The 19277-nt window shown below is 41.8% G+C and overlaps 3 non-coding genes across 3 annotated transcripts; all 3 read left to right on the top strand.

Annotated features, from left to right (window-relative positions):
- Positions 1-5084: 5084 nt before the first annotated feature.
- On the top strand, positions 5085-5157 carry TRNAV-CAC (transfer RNA valine (anticodon CAC)). The gene has a single exon. It is a non-coding gene; the product is annotated as a tRNA-Val (tRNA).
- Positions 5158-9869: 4712 nt separating this feature from the next.
- TRNAV-CAC (transfer RNA valine (anticodon CAC)) lies at positions 9870-9942 on the top strand. The gene has a single exon. It is a non-coding gene; the product is annotated as a tRNA-Val (tRNA).
- A 7100-nt stretch (positions 9943-17042) lies between these two features.
- TRNAV-CAC (transfer RNA valine (anticodon CAC)) lies at positions 17043-17115 on the top strand. The gene has a single exon. It is a non-coding gene; the product is annotated as a tRNA-Val (tRNA).
- Positions 17116-19277: the final 2162 nt, after the last annotated feature.

Here is a 19277-nt window from a genome sequence, read left to right as displayed (position 1 = left end):
CCCGGGTTCAAATCCCGGACGAGCCCTTTTCTTGGTACTCTTTTCAAGTTGTTTTGAAGTTTGCGTTTCAAAGCCAACATCAATTTTTTCTTTGCAGTAGTGGATAATTCTTTGCTAGAGTCTCATGCTTCAGCCCTGCCCAGTCTGAGCTAATACCAAACATCCGGTCTTGCATGGCATGTACGAGCGTTCAGCTAGGGATGTCGGGCAGGTTGCATGAATTAAATCTAAAGCCAGAGGCCCATGGAATAGCCAGTTCGGAGCAGTTCCATTACAGAAAAATCAACTGTAGGTATCTGTTTCTGTAGTGTAGTGGTTATCACGTTCGCCTCACACGCGAAAGGTCCCAGGTTCGAAACCGGGCAGAAACAGTTGTTATATTGTGTTGGCTACAATGTTGATAGGTGCCGTTTTGCCATGGAATTGTCCAAGCCCTGAAGATTATTTCATGCAATCTCGTTCCAAGAAAGGGAATTCTCTCAAAACACTAAAGTAATCGGCGTGTGGATGTATCTGTTGGTTCTCAGACCTTGCTTTCAAAAGAGCCCTGCAATCGGTTCGCTGCTCACCTAGAACAAGCATTAACATGAAGAATTGTTGGCACCAACAGGAATCCTATTTTAGTGGAGTGTTTCTGGCTTTGAGTGCAGAGGCCCTCGGCTCAATTCCAAGATGATCCTTCTCAAGGTGATGATACAAATGCATTGTCACCTTTACGTTTAATGTCAGAATCATTTATTTCCAGTTGGTGGTGTAAGAATGTTTGCAACAGTATGGCGATTTTTCCTAGCCATGCATGAATGAAAGCATATCACTCGCCTTTAGGTGTTTTTCTAATACATTGATATTTGCATCTTCCTTCCTAGCCTGCATGTTTGACTATCTTACAGGAAGCATGTAATAAGTATCAAATCAGGGCCCTTCTTCTACTCAATTCACAACTGTTCTATCACGACATAGATAAGAAAGCTGCATCTGCTTTTGTTGTGTAGTGGTAATCAGGTTTACCTGACGTGTGAAAGCCCCATGCTTTGAAAGTACACAGTAACAAAGAAACCGATGACTTTTATAAAAAGGTGCCATGTGTGTCTCTTACTTTGCACAAAAAGTGCCAGAGATGACTTCATTTGCAGTCACTTGAAAAGTAGGGATTCTCCAATAAATGGTAAATGGTTGAAACAAATCTGAAGAAATGCATGACATACCTGTGTGTGTGTGTGTACGCATGTATGTATATATAGGGAGAGAGAGAGCGTCAATATAAACAGACTTTATTTCAATCAAGCTGTCTTTTCTATCCTTCAGGAGCAGAATGTTCTGATCATCAGCGCTCCAGAATGTAGTGTTTTCTTGGCAAGCATCACATATTGTGATGTGTTAGCTAAAAGTTCCATATCCTACAGACTGATATATTCCTCTGTACTTGCACCTTGGGGATTCATCAAAACCTGGCATAATAAGCAGCTTTCTACTGCTCACAGACTGGACAGCGAAACAATTTAAAATATCCCAGAAAAAGAAAATAAGCATGCTTAATCAGAGCTTTCTGGACAGGAAGGACATTTGAGCAAGTGAGGAATAAGCACTGCTTTTGTTAATTTGCATAGGCAGAATAGAGACTTCTGGGAAAAGGCCGAAATTACAGACACAGAAAATGGCTGCATCTATAGAGAACGCTAAGAAGTGTTGGCAGCTTTTCCTCTGACCCTGGCCACTTTTACAAGCAATCCTATGATAGTCAGCAGGACCCACCCTAAAAAGGAAGGGGCATCCACTTGGACCCTTTCCACCTTTTCTAAGTCTCGCCTGATTGAGCACTGATTGAGCAGATAAGCACATGTAATTCTCATTTCAGAAAGGTATTGGTTAGCTTGCTGCTAGCAGCTCAGTTATGTTATGATGTTAGAGGCTATGCAAGGAATGCTTTAGTCCAGCGATATGCAGTTTTTATTGCGCCTTGCATTCAGCAGGAAGATCTTTAGCTTGAATCTGTGGCCTAGGTATTCACCTTGGTATTTCTATTGGCACAAAGTGAAGGAGTATTTGAGAGAAAATGCACAATGTGTTTCTTATGTTGTTATGAACAACTTGTTACTCTTTCTCATTAAGCTTCAGCCACTGCAGAAATATATAAATAAGGGCTGACTTCCTGTAAGACGTGTCCAAAGCTGGGACGAAATAAAAGGAGACACTTGTAAATGATAGTGCTATCGTTTGAGAAAGGGTAAGTTGAGACTGACTTTCATGCGTATTCACAGACCAAGCATCATAAAGATACCAGCATGATCTTCATTGCGGGCTTAGAGCCGGTATTGGCTTTTGAGAGGTAAGAGGATTTTGAGGGCTCGTTGGTCTAGGGGTATGATTCTCGCTTTGGGTGCGAGAGGTCCCGGGTTCAAATCGCGGACGAGCCCTTTTCTTGGTACTCTTTTCAAGTTGTTTTGAAGTTTGCGTTTCAAAGCCAACATCAATTTTTTCTTTGCAGTAGTGGATAATTCTTTGCTAGAGTCTCATGCTTCAGCCCTGCCCAGTCTGAGCTAATACCAAACATCTGGTCTTGCATGGCATGTACGAGCGTTCAGCTAGGGATGTCGGGCAGGTTGCATGAATTAAATCTAAAGCCAGAGGCCCATGGAATAGCCAGTTCGGAGCAGTTTCATTACAGAAAAATCAACTGTAGGTATCTGATTCTGTAGTGTAGTGGTTATCACGTTCGCCTCACACGCGAAAGGTCCCTGGTTCGAAACCGGGCAGAAACAGTTGTTATATTGTGTTGGCTACAATGTTGATAGGTGCCGTTTTGCCATGGAATTGTCCAAGCCCTGAAGATTATTTCATGCAATCTCGTTTCAAGAAAGGGAATTCTCTCAAAACACTAAAGTAATCGGCGTGTGGATGTATCTGTTGGTTCTCAGACCTTGCTTTCAAAAGAGCCCTGCAATCGGTTCGCTGCTCACCTAGAACAAGCATTAACATGAAGAATTGTTGGCACCAACAGGAATCCTATTTTAGTGGAGTGTTTCTGGCTTTGAGTGCAGAGGCCCTCGGCTCAATTCCAAGATGATCCTTCTCAAGGTGATGATACAAATGCATTGTCACCTTTACGTTTAATGTCAGAATCATTTATTTCCAGTTGGTGGTGTAAGAATGTTTGCAACAGTATGGCGATTTTTCCTAGCCATGCATGAATGAAAGCATATCACTCGCCTTTAGGTGTTTTTCTAATACATTGATATTTGCATCTTCCTTCCTAGCCTGCATGTTTGACTATCTTACAGGAAGCATGTAATAAGTATCACATCAGGGCCCTTCTTCTACTCAATTCACAACTGTTCTATCACGACATAGATAAGAAAGCTGCATCTGCTTTTGTTGTGTAGTGGTAATCAGGTTTACCTGACGTGTGAAAGCCCCATGCTTTGAAAGTACACAGTAACAAAGAAACCGATGACTTTTATAAAAAGGTGCCATGTGTGTCTCTTACTTTGCACAAAAAGTGCCAGAGATGACTTCATTTGCAGTCACTTGAAAAGTAGGGATTCTCCAATAAATGGTAAATGGTTGAAACAAATCTGAAGAAATGCATGACATACCTGTGTGTGTGTGTGTACGCATGTATGTATATATAGGGAGAGAGAGAGCGTCAATATAAACAGACTTTATTTCAATCAAGCTGTCTTTTCTATCCTTCAGGAGCAGAATGTTCTGATCATCAGCGCTCCAGAATGTAGTGTTTTCTTGGCAAGCATCACATATTGTGATGTGTTAGCTAAAAGTTCCATATCCTACAGACTGATATATTCCTCTGTACTTGCACCTTGGGGATTCATCAAAACCTGGCATAATAAGCAGCTTTCTACTGCTCACAGACTGGACAGCGAAACAATTTAAAATATCCCAGAAAAAGAAAATAAGCATGCTTAATCAGAGCTTTCTGGACAGGAAGGACATTTGAGCAAGTGAGGAATAAGCACTGCTTTTGTTAATTTGCATAGGCAGAATAGAGACTTCTGGGAAAAGGCCGAAATTACAGACACAGAAAATAACTGCATCTATAGAGAACGCTAAGAAGTGTTGGCAGCTTTTCCTCTGACCCTGGCCACTTTTACAAGCAATCCTATGATAGTCAGCAGGACCCACCCTAAAAAGGAAGGGGCATCCACTTGGACCCTTTCCACCTTTTCTAAGTCTCGCCTGATCGAGCCTGATTGAGCACTGATTGAGCAGATAAGCACATGTAATTCTCATTTCAGAAAGGTATTGGTTAGCTTGCTGCTAGCAGCTCAGTTATGTTATGATGTTAGAGGCTATGCAAGGAATGCTTTAGTCCAGCGATATGCAGTTTTTATTGCGCCTTGCATTCAGCAGGAAGATCTTTAGCTTGAATCTGTGGCCTAGGTATTCACCTTGGTATTTCTATTGGCACAAAGTGAAGGAGTATTTGAGAGAAAATGCACAATGTGTTTCTTATGTTGTTATGAACAACTTGTTACTCTTTCTCATTAAGCTTCAGCCACTGCAGAAATATATAAATAAGGGCTGACTTCCTGTAAGACGTGTCCAAAGCTGGGACGAAATAAAAGGAGACACTTGTAAATGATAGTGCTATCGTTTGAGAAAGGGTAAGTTGAGACTGACTTTCATGCGCATTCACAGACCAAGCATCATAAAGATACCAGCATGATCTTCATTGCGGGCTTAGAGCCGGTATTGGCTTTTGAGAGGTAAGAGGATTTTGAGGGCTCGTTGGTCTAGGGGTATGATTCTCGCTTTGGGTGCGAGAGGTCCCGGGTTCAAAGCCCGGACGAGCCCTTTTCTTGGTACTCTTTTCAAGTTGTTTTGAAGTTTGCGTTTCAAAGCCAACATCAATTTTTTCTTTGCAGTAGTGGATAATTCTTTGCTAGAGTCTCATGCTTCAGCCCTGCCCAGTCTGAGCTAATACCAAACATCTGGTCTTGCATGGCATGTACGAGCGTTCAGCTAGGGATGTCGGGCAGGTTGCATGAATTAAATCTAAAGCCAGAGGCCCATGGAATAGCCAGTTCGGAGCAGTTTCATTACAGAAAAATCAACTGTAGGTATCTGTTTCTGTAGTGTAGTGGTTATCACGTTCGCCTCACACGCGAAAGGTCCCCGGTTCGAAACCGGGCAGAAACAGTTGTTATATTGTGTTGGCTACAATGTTGATAGGTGCCGTTTTGCCATGGAATTGTCCAAGCCCTGAAGATTATTTCATGCAATCTCGTTCCAAGAAAGGGAATTCTCTCAAAACACTAAAGTAATCGGCGTGTGGATGTATCTGTTGGTTCTCAGACCTTGCTTTCAAAAGAGCCCTGCAATCGGTTCGCTGCTCACCTAGAACAAGCATTAACATGAAGAATTGTTGGCACCAACAGGAATCTTATTTTAGTGGAGTGTTTCTGGCTTTGAGTGCAGAGGCCCTCGGCTCAATTCCAAGATGATCCTTCTCAAGGTGATGATACAAATGCATTGTCACCTTTACGTTTAATGTCAGAATCATTTATTTCCAGTTGGTGGTGTAAGAATGTTTGCAACAGTATGGCGATTTTTCCTAGCCATGCATGAATGAAAGCATATCACTCGCCTTTAGGTGTTTTTCTAATACATTGATATTTGCATCTTCCTTCCTAGCCTGCATGTTTGACTATCTTACAGGCTGCATGTAATAAGTATCACATCAGGGCCCTTCTTCTACTCAATTCACAACTGTTCTATCACGACATAGATAAGAAAGCTGCATCTGCTTTTGTTGTGTAGTGGTAATCAGGTTTGCCTGACGTGTGAAAGCCCCATGCTTTGAAAGTACACAGTAACAAAGAAACCGATGACTTTTATAAAAAGGTGTCATGTGTGTCTCTTACTTTGCACAAAAAGTGCCAGAGATGACTTCATTTGCAGTCACTTGAAAAGTAGGGATTCTCCAATAAATGGTAAATGGTTGAAACAAATCTGAAGAAATGCATGACATACCTGTGTGTGTGTGTGTACGCATGTATGTATATATAGGGAGAGAGAGAGCGTCAATATAAACAGACTTTATTTCAATCAAGCTGTCTTTTCTATCCTTCAGGAGCAGAATGTTCTGATCATCAGCGCTCCAGAATGTAGTGTTTTCTTGGCAAGCATCACATATTGTGATGTGTTAGCTAAAAGTTCCATATCCTACAGACTGATATATTCCTCTGTACTTGCACCTTGGGGATTCATCAAAACCTGGCATAATAAGCAGCTTTCTACTGCTCACAGACTGGACAGCGAAACAATTTAAAATATCCCAGAAAAAGAAAATAAGCATGCTTAATCAGAGCTTTCTGGACAGGAAGGACATTTGAGCAAGTGAGGAATAAGCACTGCTTTTGTTAATTTGCATAGGCAGAATAGAGACTTCTGGGAAAAGGCCGAAATTACAGACACAGAAAATGGCTGCATCTATAGAGAACGCTAAGAAGTGTTGCCAGCTTTTCCTCTGACCCTGGCCACTTTTACAAGCAATCCTATGATAGTCAGCAGGACCCACCCTAAAAAGGAAGGGGCATCCACTTGGACCCTTTCCACCTTTTCTAAGTCTCGCCTGATTGAGCACTGATTGAGCAGATAAGCACATGTAATTCTCATTTCAGAAAGGTATTGGTTAGCTTGCTGCTAGCAGCTCAGTTATGTTATGATGTTAGAGGCTATGCAAGGAATGCTTTAGTCCAGCGATATGCAGTTTTTATTGCGCCTTGCATTCAGCAGGAAGATCTTTAGCTTGAATCTGTGGCCTAGGTATTCACCTTGGTATTTCTATTGGCACAAAGTGAAGGAGTATTTGAGAGAAAATGCACAATGTGTTTCTTATGTTGTTATGAACAACTTGTTACTCTTTCTCATTAAGCTTCAGCCACTGCAGAAATATATAAATAAGGGCTGACTTCCTGTAAGACGTGTCCAAAGCTGGGACGAAATAAAAGGAGACACTTGTAAATGATAGTGCTATCGTTTGAGAAAGGGTAAGTTGAGACTGACTTTCATGCGTATTCACAGACCAAGCATCATAAAGATACCAGCATGATCTTCATTGCGGGCTTAGAGCCGGTATTGGCTTTTGAGAGGTAAGAGGATTTTGAGGGCTCGTTGGTCTAGGGGTATGATTCTCGCTTTGGGTGCGAGAGGTCCCGGGTTCAAATCGCGGACGAGCCCTTTTCTTGGTACTCTTTTCAAGTTGTTTTGAAGTTTGCGTTTCAAAGCCAACATCAATTTTTTCTTTGCAGTAGTGGATAATTCTTTGCTAGAGTCTCATGCTTCAGCCCTGCCCAGTCTGAGCTAATACCAAACATCTGGTCTTGCATGGCATGTACGAGCGTTCAGCTAGGGATGTCGGGCAGGTTGCATGAATTAAATCTAAAGCCAGAGGCCCATGGAATAGCCAGTTCGGAGCAGTTTCATTACAGAAAAATCAACTGTAGGTATCTGATTCTGTAGTGTAGTGGTTATCACGTTCGCCTCACACGCGAAAGGTCCCTGGTTCGAAACCGGGCAGAAACAGTTGTTATATTGTGTTGGCTACAATGTTGATAGGTGCCGTTTTGCCATGGAATTGTCCAAGCCCTGAAGATTATTTCATGCAATCTCGTTTCAAGAAAGGGAATTCTCTCAAAACACTAAAGTAATCGGCGTGTGGATGTATCTGTTGGTTCTCAGACCTTGCTTTCAAAAGAGCCCTGCAATCGGTTCGCTGCTCACCTAGAACAAGCATTAACATGAAGAATTGTTGGCACCAACAGGAATCTTATTTTAGTGGAGTGTTTCTGGCTTTGAGTGCAGAGGCCCTCGGCTCAATTCCAAGATGATCCTTCTCAAGGTGATGATACAAATGCATTGTCACCTTTACGTTTAATGTCAGAATCATTTATTTCCAGTTGGTGGTGTAAGAATGTTTGCAACAGTATGGCGATTTTTCCTAGCCATGCATGAATGAAAGCATATCACTCGCCTTTAGGTGTTTTTCTAATACATTGATATTTGCATCTTCCTTCCTAGCCTGCATGTTTGACTATCTTACAGGAAGCATGTAATAAGTATCACATCAGGGCCCTTCTTCTACTCAATTCACAACTGTTCTATCACGACATAGATAAGAAAGCTGCATCTGCTTTTGTTGTGTAGTGGTAATCAGGTTTACCTGACGTGTGAAAGCCCCATGCTTTGAAAGTACACAGTAACAAAGAAACCGATGACTATTATCAAAAGGTGCCATGTATGTCTCTTACTTTGCACAAAAAGTGCCAGAGATGACTTCATTTGCAGTCACTTGAAAAGTAGGGATTCTCCAATAAATGGTAAATGGTTGAAACAAATCTGAAGAAATGCATGACATACCTGTGTGTGTGTGTGTACGCATGTATGTATATATAGGGAGAGAGAGAGCGTCAATATAAACAGACTTTATTTCAATCAAGCTGTCTTTTCTATCCTTCAGGAGCAGAATGTTCTGATCATCAGCGCTCCAGAATGTAGTGTTTTCTTGGCAAGCATCACATATTGTGATGTGTTAGCTAAAAGTTCCATATCCTACAGACTGATATATTCCTCTGTACTTGCACCTTGGGGATTCATCAAAACCTGGCATAATAAGCAGCTTTCTACTGCCACAGACTGGACAGCGAAACAATTTAAAATATCCCAGAAAAAGAAAATAAGCATGCTTAATCAGAGCTTTCTGGACAGGAAGGACATTTGAGCAAGTGAGGAATAAGCACTGCTTTTGTTAATTTGCATAGGCAGAATAGAGACTTCTGGGAAAAGGCCGAAATTACAGACACAGAAAATGGCTGCATCTATAGAGAACGCTAAGAAGTGTTGGCAGCTTTTCCTCTGAACCTGGCCACTTTTACAAGCAATCCTATGATAGTCAGCAGGACCCACCCTAAAAAGGAAGGGGCATCCACTTGGACCCTTTCCACCTTTTCTAAGTCTCGCTTGATCGAGCCTGATTGAGCACTGATTGAGCAGATAAGCACATGTAATTCTCATTTCAGAAAGGTATTGGTTAGCTTGCTGCTAGCAGCTCAGTTATGTTATGATGTTAGAGGCTATGCAAGGAATGCTTTAGTCCAGCGATATGCAGTTTTTATTGCGTCTTGCATTCAGCAGGAAGATCTTTAGCTTGAATCTGTGGCCTAGGTATTCGCCTTGGTATTTCTATTGGCACAAAGTGAAGGAGTATTTGAGAGAAAATGCACAATGTGTTTCTTATGTTGTTATGAACAACTTGTTACTCTTTCTCATTAAGCTTCAGCCACTGCAGAAATATATAAATAAGGGCTGACTTCCTGTAAGACGTGTCCAAAGCTGGGACGAAATAAAAGGAGACACTTGTAAATGATAGTGCTATCGTTTGAGAAAGGGTAAGTTGAGACTGACTTTCATGCGCATTCACAGACCAAGCATCATAAAGATACCAGCATGATCTTCATTGCGGGCTTAGAGCCGGTATTGGCTTTTGAGAGGTAAGAGGATTTTGAGGGCTCGTTGGTCTAGGGGTATGATTCTCGCTTTGGGTGCGAGAGGTCCCGGGTTCAAAGCCCGGACGAGCCCTTTTCTTGGTACTCTTTTCAAGTTGTTTTGAAGTTTGCGTTTCAAAGCCAACATCAATTTTTTCTTTGCAGTAGTGGATAATTCTTTGCTAGAGTCTCATGCTTCAGCCCTGCCCAGTCTGAGCTAATACCAAACATCTGGTCTTGCATGGCATGTACGAGCGTTCAGCTAGGGATGTCGGGCAGGTTGCATGAATTAAATCTAAAGCCAGAGGCCCATGGAATAGCCAGTTCGGAGCAGTTTCATTACAGAAAAATCAACTGTAGGTATCTGTTTCTGTAGTGTAGTGGTTATCACGTTCGCCTCACACGCGAAAGGTCCCCGGTTCGAAACCGGGCAGAAACAGTTGTTATATTGTGTTGGCTACAATGTTGATAGGTGCCGTTTTGCCATGGAATTGTCCAAGCCCTGAAGATTATTTCATGCAATCTCGTTCCAAGAAAGGGAATTCTCTCAAAACACTAAAGTAATCGGCGTGTGGATGTATCTGTTGGTTCTCAGACCTTGCTTTCAAAAGAGCCCTGCAATCGGTTCGCTGCTCACCTAGAACAAGCATTAACATGAAGAATTGTTGGCACCAACAGGAATCTTATTTTAGTGGAGTGTTTCTGGCTTTGAGTGCAGAGGCCCTCGGCTCAATTCCAAGATGATCCTTCTCAAGGTGATGATACAAATGCATTGTCACCTTTACGTTTAATGTCAGAATCATTTATTTCCAGTTGGTGGTGTAAGAATGTTTGCAACAGTATGGCGATTTTTCCTAGCCATGCATGAATGAAAGCATATCACTCGCCTTTAGGTGTTTTTCTAATACATTGATATTTGCATCTTCCTTCCTAGCCTGCATGTTTGACTATCTTACAGGCTGCATGTAATAAGTATCACATCAGGGCCCTTCTTCTACTCAATTCACAACTGTTCTATCACGACATAGATAAGAAAGCTGCATCTGCTTTTGTTGTGTAGTGGTAATCAGGTTTGCCTGACGTGTGAAAGCCCCATGCTTTGAAAGTACACAGTAACAAAGAAACCGATGACTTTTATAAAAAGGTGTCATGTGTGTCTCTTACTTTGCACAAAAAGTGCCAGAGATGACTTCATTTGCAGTCACTTGAAAAGTAGGGATTCTCCAATAAATGGTAAATGGTTGAAACAAATCTGAAGAAATGCATGACATACCTGTGTGTGTGTGTGTACGCATGTATGTATATATAGGGAGAGAGAGAGCGTCAATATAAACAGACTTTATTTCAATCAAGCTGTCTTTTCTATCCTTCAGGAGCAGAATGTTCTGATCATCAGCGCTCCAGAATGTAGTGTTTTCTTGGCAAGCATCACATATTGTGATGTGTTAGCTAAAAGTTCCATATCCTACAGACTGATATATTCCTCTGTACTTGCACCTTGGGGATTCATCAAAACCTGGCATAATAAGCAGCTTTCTACTGCTCACAGACTGGACAGCGAAACAATTTAAAATATCCCAGAAAAAGAAAATAAGCATGCTTAATCAGAGCTTTCTGGACAGGAAGGACATTTGAGCAAGTGAGGAATAAGCACTGCTTTTGTTAATTTGCATAGGCAGAATAGAGACTTCTGGGAAAAGGCCGAAATTACAGACACAGAAAATGGCTGCATCTATAGAGAACGCTAAGAAGTGTTGCCAGCTTTTCCTCTGACCCTGGCCACTTTTACAAGCAATCCTATGATAGTCAGCAGGACCCACCCTAAAAAGGAAGGGGCATCCACTTGGACCCTTTCCACCTTTTCTAAGTCTCGCCTGATTGAGCACTGATTGAGCAGATAAGCACATGTAATTCTCATTTCAGAAAGGTATTGGTTAGCTTGCTGCTAGCAGCTCAGTTATGTTATGATGTTAGAGGCTATGCAAGGAATGCTTTAGTCCAGCGATATGCAGTTTTTATTGCGCCTTGCATTCAGCAGGAAGATCTTTAGCTTGAATCTGTGGCCTAGGTATTCACCTTGGTATTTCTATTGGCACAAAGTGAAGGAGTATTTGAGAGAAAATGCACAATGTGTTTCTTATGTTGTTATGAACAACTTGTTACTCTTTCTCATTAAGCTTCAGCCACTGCAGAAATATATAAATAAGGGCTGACTTCCTGTAAGACGTGTCCAAAGCTGGGACGAAATAAAAGGAGACACTTGTAAATGATAGTGCTATCGTTTGAGAAAGGGTAAGTTGAGACTGACTTTCATGCGTATTCACAGACCAAGCATCATAAAGATACCAGCATGATCTTCATTGCGGGCTTAGAGCCGGTATTGGCTTTTGAGAGGTAAGAGGATTTTGAGGGCTCGTTGGTCTAGGGGTATGATTCTCGCTTTGGGTGCGAGAGGTCCCGGGTTCAAATCGCGGACGAGCCCTTTTCTTGGTACTCTTTTCAAGTTGTTTTGAAGTTTGCGTTTCAAAGCCAACATCAATTTTTTCTTTGCAGTAGTGGATAATTCTTTGCTAGAGTCTCATGCTTCAGCCCTGCCCAGTCTGAGCTAATACCAAACATCTGGTCTTGCATGGCATGTACGAGCGTTCAGCTAGGGATGTCGGGCAGGTTGCATGAATTAAATCTAAAGCCAGAGGCCCATGGAATAGCCAGTTCGGAGCAGTTTCATTACAGAAAAATCAACTGTAGGTATCTGATTCTGTAGTGTAGTGGTTATCACGTTCGCCTCACACGCGAAAGGTCCCTGGTTCGAAACCGGGCAGAAACAGTTGTTATATTGTGTTGGCTACAATGTTGATAGGTGCCGTTTTGCCATGGAATTGTCCAAGCCCTGAAGATTATTTCATGCAATCTCGTTTCAAGAAAGGGAATTCTCTCAAAACACTAAAGTAATCGGCGTGTGGATGTATCTGTTGGTTCTCAGACCTTGCTTTCAAAAGAGCCCTGCAATCGGTTCGCTGCTCACCTAGAACAAGCATTAACATGAAGAATTGTTGGCACCAACAGGAATCTTATTTTAGTGGAGTGTTTCTGGCTTTGAGTGCAGAGGCCCTCGGCTCAATTCCAAGATGATCCTTCTCAAGGTGATGATACAAATGCATTGTCACCTTTACGTTTAATGTCAGAATCATTTATTTCCAGTTGGTGGTGTAAGAATGTTTGCAACAGTATGGCGATTTTTCCTAGCCATGCATGAATGAAAGCATATCACTCGCCTTTAGGTGTTTTTCTAATACATTGATATTTGCATCTTCCTTCCTAGCCTGCATGTTTGACTATCTTACAGGAAGCATGTAATAAGTATCACATCAGGGCCCTTCTTCTACTCAATTCACAACTGTTCTATCACGACATAGATAAGAAAGCTGCATCTGCTTTTGTTGTGTAGTGGTAATCAGGTTTACCTGACGTGTGAAAGCCCCATGCTTTGAAAGTACACAGTAACAAAGAAACCGATGACTATTATCAAAAGGTGCCATGTATGTCTCTTACTTTGCACAAAAAGTGCCAGAGATGACTTCATTTGCAGTCACTTGAAAAGTAGGGATTCTCCAATAAATGGTAAATGGTTGAAACAAATCTGAAGAAATGCATGACATACCTGTGTGTGTGTGTGTACGCATGTATGTATATATAGGGAGAGAGAGAGCGTCAATATAAACAGACTTTATTTCAATCAAGCTGTCTTTTCTATCCTTCAGGAGCAGAATGTTCTGATCATCAGCGCTCCAGAATGTAGTGTTTTCTTGGCAAGCATCACATATTGTGATGTGTTAGCTAAAAGTTCCATATCCTACAGACTGATATATTCCTCTGTACTTGCACCTTGGGGATTCATCAAAACCTGGCATAATAAGCAGCTTTCTACTGCTCACAGACTGGACAGCGAAACAATTTAAAATATCCCAGAAAAAGAAAATAAGCATGCTTAATCAGAGCTTTCTGGACAGGAAGGACATTTGAGCAAGTGAGGAATAAGCACTGCTTTTGTTAATTTGCATAGGCAGAATAGAGACTTCTGGGAAAAGGCCGAAATTACAGACACAGAAAATGGCTGCATCTATAGAGAACGCTAAGAAGTGTTGCCAGCTTTTCCTCTGACCCTGGCCACTTTTACAAGCAATCCTATGATAGTCAGCAGGACCCACCCTAAAAAGGAAGGGGCATCCACTTGGACCCTTTCCACCTTTTCTAAGTCTCGCCTGATTGAGCACTGATTGAGCAGATAAGCACATGTAATTCTCATTTCAGAAAGGTATTGGTTAGCTTGCTGCTAGCAGCTCAGTTATGTTATGATGTTAGAGGCTATGCAAGGAATGCTTTAGTCCAGCGATATGCAGTTTTTATTGCGCCTTGCATTCAGCAGGAAGATCTTTAGCTTGAATCTGTGGCCTAGGTATTCACCTTGGTATTTCTATTGGCACAAAGTGAAGGAGTATTTGAGAGAAAATGCACAATGTGTTTCTTATGTTGTTATGAACAACTTGTTACTCTTTCTCATTAAGCTTCAGCCACTGCAGAAATATATAAATAAGGGCTGACTTCCTGTAAGACGTGTCCAAAGCTGGGACGAAATAAAAGGAGACACTTGTAAATGATAGTGCTATCGTTTGAGAAAGGGTAAGTTGAGACTGACTTTCATGCGTATTCACAGACCAAGCATCATAAAGATACCAGCATGATCTTCATTGCGGGCTTAGAGCCGGTATTGGCTTTTGAGAGGTAAGAGGATTTTGAGGGCTCGTTGGTCTAGGGGTATGATTCTCGCTTTGGGTGCGAGAGGTCCCGGGTTCAAATCGCGGACGAGCCCTTTTCTTGGTACTCTTTTCAAGTTGTTTTGAAGTTTGCGTTTCAAAGCCAACATCAATTTTTTCTTTGCAGTAGTGGATAATTCTTTGCTAGAGTCTCATGCTTCAGCCCTGCCCAGTCTGAGCTAATACCAAACATCTGGTCTTGCATGGCATGTACGAGCGTTCAGCTAGGGATGTCGGGCAGGTTGCATGAATTAAATCTAAAGCCAGAGGCCCATGGAATAGCCAGTTCGGAGCAGTTTCATTACAGAAAAATCAACTGTAGGTATCTGATTCTGTAGTGTAGTGGTTATCACGTTCGCCTCACACGCGAAAGGTCCCTGGTTCGAAACCGGGCAGAAACAGTTGTTATATTGTGTTGGCTACAATGTTGATAGGTGCCGTTTTGCCATGGAATTGTCCAAGCCCTGAAGATTATTTCATGCAATCTCGTTTCAAGAAAGGGAATTCTCTCAAAACACTAAAGTAATCGGCGTGTGGATGTATCTGTTGGTTCTCAGACCTTGCTTTCAAAAGAGCCCTGCAATCGGTTCGCTGCTCACCTAGAACAAGCATTAACATGAAGAATTGTTGGCACCAACAGGAATCTTATTTTAGTGGAGTGTTTCTGGCTTTGAGTGCAGAGGCCCTCGGCTCAATTCCAAGATGATCCTTCTCAAGGTGATGATACAAATGCATTGTCACCTTTACGTTTAATGTCAGAATCATTTATTTCCAGTTGGTGGTGTAAGAATGTTTGCAACAGTATGGCGATTTTTCCTAGCCATGCATGAATGAAAGCATATCACTCGCCTTTAGGTGTTTTTCTAATACATTGATATTTGCATCTTCCTTCCTAGCCTGCATGTTTGACTATCTTACAGGAAGCATGTAATAAGTATCACATCAGGGCCCTTCTTCTACTCAATTCACAACTGTTCTATCACGACATAGATAAGAAAGCTGCATCTGCTTTTGTTGTGTAGTGGTAATCAGGTTTACCTGACGTGTGAAAGCCCCATGCTTTGAAAGTACACAGTAACAAAGAAACCGATGACTATTATCAAAAGGTGCCATGTATGTCTCTTACTTTGCACAAAAAGTGCCAGAGATGACTTCATTTGCAGTCACTTGAAAAGTAGGGATTCTCCAATAAATGGTAAATGGTTGAAACAAATCTGAAGAAATGCATGACATACCTGTGTGTGTGTGTGTACGCATGTATGTATATATAGGGAGAGAGAGAGCGTCAATATAAACAGACTTTATTTCAATCAAGCTGTCTTTTCTATCCTTCAGGAGCAGAATGTTCTGATCATCAGCGCTCCAGAATGTAGTGTTTTCTTGGCAAGCATCACATATTGTGATGTGTTAGCTAAAAGTTCCATATCCTACAGACTGATATATTCCTCTGTACTTGCACCTTGGGGATTCATCAAAACCTGGCATAATAAGCAGCTTTCTACTGCCACAGACTGGACAGCGAAACAATTTAAAATATCCCAGAAAAAGAAAATAAGCATGCTTAATCAGAGCTTTCTGGACAGGAAGGACATTTGAGCAAGTGAGGAATAAGCACTGCTTTTGTTAATTTGCATAGGCAGAATAGAGACTTCTGGGAAAAGGCCGAAATTACAGACACAGAAAATGGCTGCATCTATAGAGAACGCTAAGAAGTGTTGGCAGCTTTTCCTCTGAACCTGGCCACTTTTACAAGCAATCCTATGATAGTCAGCAGGACCCACCCTAAAAAGGAAGGGGCATCCACTTGGACCCTTTCCACCTTTTCTAAGTCTCGCTTGATCGAGCCTGATTGAGCACTGATTGAGCAGATAAGCACATGTAATTCTCATTTCAGAAAGGTATTGGTTAGCTTGCTGCTAGCAGCTCAGTTATGTTATGATGTTAGAGGCTATGCAAGGAATGCTTTAGTCCAGCGATATGCAGTTTTTATTGCGTCTTGCATTCAGCAGGAAGATCTTTAGCTTGAATCTGTGGCCTAGGTATTCGCCTTGGTATTTCTATTGGCACAAAGTGAAGGAGTATTTGAGAGAAAATGCACAATGTGTTTCTTATGTTGTTATGAACAACTTGTTACTCTTTCTCATTAAGCTTCAGCCACTGCAGAAATATATAAATAAGGGCTGACTTCCTGTAAGACGTGTCCAAAGCTGGGACGAAATAAAAGGAGACACTTGTAAATGATAGTGCTATCGTTTGAGAAAGGGTAAGTTGAGACTGACTTTCATGCGCATTCACAGACCAAGCATCATAAAGATACCAGCATGATCTTCATTGCGGGCTTAGAGCCGGTATTGGCTTTTGAGAGGTAAGAGGATTTTGAGGGCTCGTTGGTCTAGGGGTATGATTCTCGCTTTGGGTGCGAGAGGTCCCGGGTTCAAAGCCCGGACGAGCCCTTTTCTTGGTACTCTTTTCAAGTTGTTTTGAAGTTTGCGTTTCAAAGCCAACATCAATTTTTTCTTTGCAGTAGTGGATAATTCTTTGCTAGAGTCTCATGCTTCAGCCCTGCCCAGTCTGAGCTAATACCAAACATCTGGTCTTGCATGGCATGTACGAGCGTTCAGCTAGGGATGTCGGGCAGGTTGCATGAATTAAATCTAAAGCCAGAGGCCCATGGAATAGCCAGTTCGGAGCAGTTTCATTACAGAAAAATCAACTGTAGGTATCTGTTTCTGTAGTGTAGTGGTTATCACGTTCGCCTCACACGCGAAAGGTCCCCGGTTCGAAACCGGGCAGAAACAGTTGTTATATTGTGTTGGCTACAATGTTGATAGGTGCCGTTTTGCCATGGAATTGTCCAAGCCCTGAAGATTATTTCATGCAATCTCGTTCCAAGAAAGGGAATTCTCTCAAAACACTAAAGTAATCGGCGTGTGGATGTATCTGTTGGTTCTCAGACCTTGCTTTCAAAAGAGCCCTGCAATCGGTTCGCTGCTCACCTAGAACAAGCATTAACATGAAGAATTGTTGGCACCAACAGGAATCTTATTTTAGTGGAGTGTTTCTGGCTTTGAGTGCAGAGGCCCTCGGCTCAATTCCAAGATGATCCTTCTCAAGGTGATGATACAAATGCATTGTCACCTTTACGTTTAATGTCAGAATCATTTATTTCCAGTTGGTGGTGTAAGAATGTTTGCAACAGTATGGCGATTTTTCCTAGCCATGCATGAATGAAAGCATATCACTCGCCTTTAGGTGTTTTTCTAATACATTGATATTTGCATCTTCCTTCCTAGCCTGCATGTTTGACTATCTTACAGGCTGCATGTAATAAGTATCACATCAGGGCCCTTCTTCTACTCAATTCACAACTGTTCTATCACGACATAGATAAGAAAGCTGCATCTGCTTTTGTTGTGTAGTGGTAATCAGGTTTGCCTGACGTGTGAAAGCCCCATGCTTTGAAAGTACACAGTAACAAAGAAACCGATGACTTTTATAAAAAGGTGTCATGTGTGTCTCTTACTTTGCACAAAAAGTGCCAGAGATGACTTCATTTGCAGTCACTTGAAAAGTAGGGATTCTCCAATAAATGGTAAATGGTTGAAACAAATCTGAAGAAATGCATGACATACCTGTGTGTGTGTGTGTACGCATGTATGTATATATAGGGAGAGAGAGAGCGTCAATATAAACAGACTTTATTTCAATCAAGCTGTCTTTTCTATCCTTCAGGAGCAGAATGTTCTGATCATCAGCGCTCCAGAATGTAGTGTTTTCTTGGCAAGCATCACATATTGTGATGTGTTAGCTAAAAGTTCCATATCCTACAGACTGATATATTCCTCTGTACTTGCACCTTGGGGATTCATCAAAACCTGGCATAATAAGCAGCTTTCTACTGCTCACAGACTGGACAGCGAAACAATTTAAAATATCCCAGAAAAAGAAAATAAGCATGCTTAATCAGAGCTTTCTGGACAGGAAGGACATTTGAGCAAGTGAGGAATAAGCACTGCTTTTGTTAATTTGCATAGGCAGAATAGAGACTTCTGGGAAAAGGCCGAAATTACAGACACAGAAAATGGCTGCATCTATAGAGAACGCTAAGAAGTGTTGCCAGCTTTTCCTCTGACCCTGGCCACTTTTACAAGCAATCCTATGATAGTCAGCAGGACCCACCCTAAAAAGGAAGGGGCATCCACTTGGACCCTTTCCACCTTTTCTAAGTCTCGCCTGATTGAGCACTGATTGAGCAGATAAGCACATGTAATTCTCATTTCAGAAAGGTATTGGTTAGCTTGCTGCTAGCAGCTCAGTTATGTTATGATGTTAGAGGCTATGCAAGGAATGCTTTAGTCCAGCGATATGCAGTTTTTATTGCGCCTTGCATTCAGCAGGAAGATCTTTAGCTTGAATCTGTGGCCTAGGTATTCACCTTGGTATTTCTATTGGCACAAAGTGAAGGAGTATTTGAGAGAAAATGCACAATGTGTTTCTTATGTTGTTATGAACAACTTGTTACTCTTTCTCATTAAGCTTCAGCCACTGCAGAAATATATAAATAAGGGCTGACTTCCTGTAAGACGTGTCCAAAGCTGGGACGAAATAAAAGGAGACACTTGTAAATGATAGTGCTATCGTTTGAGAAAGGGTAAGTTGAGACTGACTTTCATGCGTATTCACAGACCAAGCATCATAAAGATACCAGCATGATCTTCATTGCGGGCTTAGAGCCGGTATTGGCTTTTGAGAGGTAAGAGGATTTTGAGGGCTCGTTGGTCTAGGGGTATGATTCTCGCTTTGGGTGCGAGAGGTCCCGGGTTCAAATCGCGGACGAGCCCTTTTCTTGGTACTCTTTTCAAGTTGTTTTGAAGTTTGCGTTTCAAAGCCAACATCAATTTTTTCTTTGCAGTAGTGGATAATTCTTTGCTAGAGTCTCATGCTTCAGCCCTGCCCAGTC

Source organism: Triturus cristatus, chromosome 8 (assembly GCF_964204655.1).
Source record: "Triturus cristatus chromosome 8, aTriCri1.1, whole genome shotgun sequence".
Taxonomy (NCBI): domain Eukaryota; kingdom Metazoa; phylum Chordata; class Amphibia; order Caudata; family Salamandridae; genus Triturus; species Triturus cristatus.
This window is presented reverse-complemented; position numbering and strand designations above follow the sequence as displayed.